We start from the raw sequence: 6,950 nt of genomic DNA, 5'->3' as shown, positions 1-6,950 counted from the left end.
TATCATCAAGAAGCTTTGTTGCGGCGCCTAGAGTGATGGACATACAAGTACCTCCAGCAGCTGAATCCAATAGGTTCCGTGAAGAAAAATTCAATCCTGCATAAAAGGTTTGGATGATCATCCAAGTAGTGAGTCCATGGGTAGGGCAATTCTTGACCAAAGATTTCATTCTTTCCCATGCTTGGGCAACATGCTCATTATCCAATTGCTTAAAATTCATTATGCTACTTCTCAAAGATATAATTTTAGCAGGAGGATAATATCTACCAATGAAAGCATCCTTACATTTAGTCCATGAATCAATACTATTCTTAGGCAAAGATAGCAACCAATCTTTAGCTCTTCCTCTTAAGGAGAAAGGAAACAATTTTAATTTTATAATGTCACCATCTACATCCTTATATTTTTGCATTTCACAAAGTTCAACAAAATTATTGAGATGGGCAGCAGCATCATCAGAACTAACACCAGAAAATTGCTCTCTCATAACAAGATTTAGTAAAGCAGGTTTAATTTCAAAAAATTCTGCTGTAGTAGCAGGTGGAGCAATAGGTGTGCATATGAAATCATTATTATTTGTGCTAGTGAAGTCACACAACTTGGTATTCTCAGGAGTATTCATTTTAACAGTAGTAAATAAAGCAAACTAAATAAAGTAAATGCAAGTAACTAATTTTTGTGTGTTTTTAATATAGAGAACGCAAACTAGACAGTAAATAAAGTAAAGCAAGTAACTAACTTTTTGTATTTTGATATAAGAAAGCAAACAAAGCAGTAAATAAAATAAAGTAAAGCAAGACAAAAACAAAGTAAAGAGATTGGAAGTGGGAGACTCCCCGTGCAGCGTGTCTTGATCTCCCCGGCAACGGCGCCAGAAAAGTAGCTGCTGACGTGGGAGTTGGATTGCAACGGCGCCAGAAAGTAGCTTCCTTATGACGGTAAAGCACTCATCCATTGGGAACCCCAAGAGGAAGGTATGATGAGTACAGCAACAAGTTTTCCCTCAGTAAGAAACCAAGGTTTATCGAACCAGTAGGAGTCAAGGAACACGTGAAGGTTGTTGGTGGCGGAGTGTAGTGCGGCGCAACACCAGGGATTCCGGCGCCAACGTGGAACCTGCACAACACAATCAAGATACTTTGCGCCAACTTAACAGTGAGGTTGTCAATCTCACCGGCTTGCTGTAAACAAAGGATTAATCGTATGGTGTGGAAAATGATGTTTGTATGCGAATAACAGTAAAGAACAATGTTTGCAGTAGATTGTATTCAGATGTAAAAGAATTGGACCGGGGTCCACAGTTCACTAGTGGTGTCTCTCCAATAAGAAATAGCATGTTGGGTGAACAAATTACAGTTGGGCAATTGACAAATAAAGAGGGCATAACAATGCACATACATATCATGATGAGTAGAGTGAGATTCAATCGGGCATTACGACAAAGTACATAGACCGCTATCCAGCATGCATCTATGCCTAAAAAGTCCAACTTCGGGTTAGCATCCGCGCCCCTTCCAGTATTAAGTTGCAAACAACAGACAATTGCATTAAGTATGGTGCGTAATGTAATCAACACAAATATCCTTAGACAAAGCATTGATGTTTTATCCCTATTGCAGCACATCCACAACCTTAGAACTTTCTGTCATTGTCCCAGATTTAATGGAGGCATGAACCCACTATCGAGCATAAATACTCCCTCTTGGAGTTACAAGTATCAACTTGGCCAGAGCCTCTACTACCAACGGAGAGCATGCAAGATCATAAACAACACATATATGATAGATTGATAATCAACTTGACATAGTATTCCATATTCATCGGATCCCAACAAACACAACATGTAGCATTACAAATAGACGATCTTGATCATGATAGGCAGCTCACAAGATCTAACATGATAGCACAAGAGGAGAAAACAACCATCTAGCTACTGCTATGGACCCATAGTCCAGGGGTGAACTACTCACACATCAATCCGGAGGCGATCATGGTGATGAAGAGTCCTCCGGGAGATGATTCCCCTCTCCGGCAGGGTGCCGGAGGCGATCTCCTGAATCCCCCGAGATGGGATTGGCGGCGGCGGCGTCTCTGGAAGGTTTTCCGTATCGTGGCTCTCGGTACAGGGGTTTTCGCGACGAAGGCTATAAGTAGGCGGGAGGGCTGACGAGGGGCCCACACCATAGGGCGGTGTGGGCCCCCCTTTGGCCGCGCGGCCCTATGGTGGCGGCGCCTCGTCGCCCCACTTCGTATCCCCTTCGGTCTTCTGGAAGCTTCGTGGAAAAATAAGACCCTGGGCGTTGATTTCGTCCAATTACGAGAATATTTCCTTTGTAGGATTTCTGAAACCAAAAACAGCAGAAAACAACAACTGGCTCTTCGGCATCTCGTCAATAGGTTAGTGCCGGAAAATGCATAATAATGACATAAAGTGTGTATAAAACATGTGAGTATCATCATAAAAGTAGCATGGAACATAAGAAATTATAGATACGTTTGAGACGTATCAGAGAACTACTCCCTCCTCATCATGGGAGATAGCAATGGCGATGAAGATGGCGATGGAGTCGACGGAGATGGATTCCGGGGGGCACTTCCCCGTCCCGGCGGCGTGCCGAAACAGAGATTCTGTCCCCCGAAACTTGTCTTCGCGATGGCGGTGGCTACGGAACTCTTCGTGGAATATGACTTGTTGTTTTAGGGTTTTCGCATCTGGGGCAATTTATAGGCGAAAGGGCGGCGCGAGGGGGTGCCCGAGGGGCCCACCCCATAAGGCGGCGCGCCCCCCCTCTTGGCCACGCTGGTCTATGGTGTGGAGGCCGTGGGCCTCCCCCTGGCTTGCCCTTCTGGCTCCGTGTGTCCCTCGGAAAAACAGGAGGTTTGGCTTTTGTTTCGTCCAATTCCGAGATTATTTCCTGTGTAGGATTTCTGAAACAAAAAATAGCAGAAAACAGGAACTGGCGCTTCGGCATCTTGTTAATAGGTTAGTTCTAGAAAATGCATAAAAATGATATAAAGTATGAATAAAACATGTAGGTATTGTCATAAAACTAGCATGGAACATAAGAAATTATAGATACGTTTGAGACGTATCAAGAAGGGACTTTCATAAATCAAGCAAAATATCTCCAAGACATGCTCAAGTGGTTCAAGATGACGGAAATGAAGGGTGTAGCCACTCCAATGGTTACCAAGTGTCGTCTTGCACTATATCCCAATGGTATAGAGGTGGATCATAAGGTATATCGCTCCATGATTGGATCCTTGCTTTACCTTTGTGCATCTATACCGGACATAGTGTTGAGTGTTGGTGTGTTAGCAAGGTATAAATCTTCTCCTAAAGAGAGCCACATGATAGCTCTCAAAATAATCTTTCGATATTTGGTTGATACCCCAAGATATGGTCTTTGGTGTCCTAAAGGCTCAAGTTTTTATCTTAATGGATACACCGATGCGGATTGGGTGGGAGACAAGGATGATAGGAAATCAACTTCCGGGGCTTGACAATTTCTTGGTTGGTCCTTGGTATGTTTGTCTTCTAAGAAGAAAAATTGTATATCTCTCTCCACCGCCGAAGCAGAATATGTTGCCGCCACAAGTGGATGCCCTCAATTGTTATGGATGAGGCAAACTTTAAGGGAATACGGTGTCACTTGTACAAAAGTGCCTCTTTTATGTGACAATCAAAGCGCCATCAAGATTTCCTATTATCCGGTGCAACATTCAAGAATGAAGCATATTGAGATCCGGAATCATTTCATTAGGGATCATGTTGCTCGTGGTGATATTGAGCTATGCTATGTTCCAACCAAAGATCAACTTGCCGATATATTCTCGAAGCCTCTTGATGAAGCAAGGTTTTGCTATTTGAGGAATGAGCCAAATATCATTGATTCGAGGAGTAGCTTGACCATCTTGCAAACACACCTTCTACTCAAAACTTTATTTGGTTTAGATGTGGGCATGGAGATAGGGGAGTGCGGTTTAAATTATTGAGCTATCCCTGCCCCCCATAATGCCAATAGTAAATATTCATTCTCTCTATATCATGTGTTGATAAGTGAGCTTAAATGACGAGTATTGGTTTTGGACCCAAGATATATCTTCGTGGTGCCATACCATAACACTCATACATGGTGGCCTAGGCCACCACCCTCTCCTTTGTGAAGAGTTGGTGTTATTTGGATCTTAATGGAATTTATTTGACATCTATTTGTTCTTATGTGAAATCACTCTAGTTTGGCCTTTATTTTCCATATCTTGCAAACCTGAGTTATCATGTACCATTAATAGTTTGTGCTATCTAAACACAAGCCTATTCTCCTCGATAAACTTTTTCATCTTGCACACAAGTCTTTTTGCTAAAACTTGGTTCGGAGGTCGTTGGACGGAAATTGTTGGCCTCTCATCTAGCTAGTCAATTTGCCACCGATACATGACATGATACCCATTGTATTATCTCATATATGGGTGAGTGAAAATAACCATGCTTGATGGGCCAGATATTTCAAATTTCTGATTATTTCAGAAACCCGGAATACCCGGCCCTGCTGGAGGCCGGAATTTCCGCCCCTGCTGGTGGCCGGAATTTCCGCATCTAACTAAGGCCGGAATTTCCGGCCTGGCATTCTGCGAGGAGGTTTGTAAGGGCACGCGGGGTAGGCAGTTGCAAAGCAACCAGTTTCCCACCCCCGCGCCCTCTCTCTTCTTCTTAGCCGCCGGCGGTCTCCTGACCTCGTCAGAGCAACTCCAGCCACTCCCCTCCCGCGGTTTTTGTTGGAGATATGCCCAAGAGGCAATAATAAAATGGTTATTATAGTATATCTTTGTGTTTATGATAATGTTTACATAACATGCTATAATTGTATTAACCGAAACATTGATACATGTGTGTTATGTGAACAACAAAGAGTCCCTAGTAAGCCTCTTGTATAACTAGCTTGTTGATTAATAGATGATCATGGTTTCGTGATCATGAACATTGGATGTTATTAATAACAAGGTTATGTCATTATATGAATGATGTAATGGACACACCCAATTAAGCGTAGCATAAGATCACGTCATTAAGTTATTTGCTATAAGCTTTCGTTACATAGTTACCTAGTCCTTATGACCATGAGATCATGTAAATCACTTATACTGGAAAGGTACTTTGATTACATCAAACGCCACTGCGTAAATGGGTGGTTATAAAGGTGGGATTAAGTATCCGGAAAGTATGAGTTGAGGCATATGGATCAACAGTGGGATTTGTCCATCCCGATGACGGATAGATATACTCTGGGCCCTCTCGGTGGAATGTCGTCTAATGTCTTGCAAGCATATGAATAAGTTCATAAGAGACCACATACCACGGTACGAGTAAAGAGTACTTGTCAGGAGACGAGGTTGAACAAGGTATAGAGTGATACCGATGATCAAACCTCGGACAAGTAAAATATCGCGTGACAAAGGGAATTGGTATTATATGTGAATGGTTCATTCGATCACTAAAGTCATCGTTGAATATGTGGGAGCCATTATGGATCTCCAGATCCCGCTATTGGTTATTGGTCGGAGAGAGTTCTCACCCATGTCCACATAGTTCGCGAACCGTAGGGTGACGCACTTAAGGTTTGATGTTGTAATAGTAGAACTTGAATATGGAATGGAGTTCGAAGTATTGTTCGAAGTCTCGGATGGGATCCCGGACATCACGAGGAGTTCCGGAATGGTCCAGAGAATAAGATTCATATATAGGAAGTCATATTCCAAGTTTGGAAATGATCCGGTGCATTTATGGAAGGTTCTAGAAAAGTCTGGAAGAAATCACTTTGGAAGGCGGAGTCCCGAAGGGACTCCACCAACCATGGCCGGCCAACCCTAGGGGTGGAGTCCCAGGTGGACTCCACCTAAGGTGGCCGGCCACCTCCCCCCCATGGAAGGGTGGGAATCCCACTTGGGTGGGAGTCCCACCTTGGGTAGGTTTCCCTACTACATGGAAATTTTGGGTTGGGGTCTTATTCGAAGACTTGTAGTCCAACACTTGGGGGTTCCACCTATATAATGAGGGGCATAGGGGAGGGGGCCGGCCACCACAAGCCCTCAAGGAGGCCGCACCCCATAGTGGCCGGCCACCCCTCTCCCAAACCCTAGCCGCCCCCCTCTCCTCCACCTCTCCCGCATAGCATAGCGAAGCTCCGCCGGAGTTCTCCATCGCCACCGCCACCACGCCGTTGTGCTGCCGGATTCAAGGAGGAGCTACTACTTCCGCTGCCCGCTGGAACGGGGAGAAGGACGTCGTCTTCATCAACACCGAACGTGTGACCGAGTACGGAGGTGCTGCCCGATTGTGGCACGGAGATCAAGATCTTCTACGCGCTTTTGCAAGCGGCAAGTGATCGTCTACCGCAGCAACAAGAGCCTCATCTTGTAGGCTTTGGAATTCTTCAAGGGTGAGACTCGTTCATCCCCTCGTTGCTCCCGTCTTCTAGATTGCATCTTGGCTTGGATTGCGTTCTCGTGGTAGGAAATTTTTTGATTTCTATGCAACGTATCCCTCTAGGGTCACTTCTATCCAAGCATTTTTGCCCATGGACTCCGGTAAACTTAGCTATCTAGTTTGGAGTCTTAAGTTTTTTCTTTGTCAATATGCTTGGAGGATCTGCATCCCTAGTGGTTAAAATGTCGTGCATTACATGGTAGAATCAATCTAGTGTGTCGATCTAGTGCTTAGACCTATATTTTGCTCAAAATCTTTTCTATCGCCGGGGCGGAAATTCTGGCCCCGATGCAGACCGGAAGTTCCGGGGGGAGGGGGCGGAATTTCCGCCCCCCTGGCGACACCGGAATTTCCGGCCTGGGAAGGTGTCTGCAGCACATTTTTTGAACGCCTTTGTCCACAATAGTTGCAAACCTAGATTGATGTTACTGTATACTGCATGTTTCTTTGATATGACTTGTGTGCT

Source organism: Lolium perenne, chromosome 7, assembly GCF_019359855.2.
Source record: "Lolium perenne isolate Kyuss_39 chromosome 7, Kyuss_2.0, whole genome shotgun sequence".
Lineage (NCBI taxonomy): Eukaryota > Viridiplantae > Streptophyta > Magnoliopsida > Poales > Poaceae > Lolium > Lolium perenne.
The sequence above is the reverse complement of the archived record's forward strand: the minus strand, read 5'-3'. Positions refer to the sequence as shown.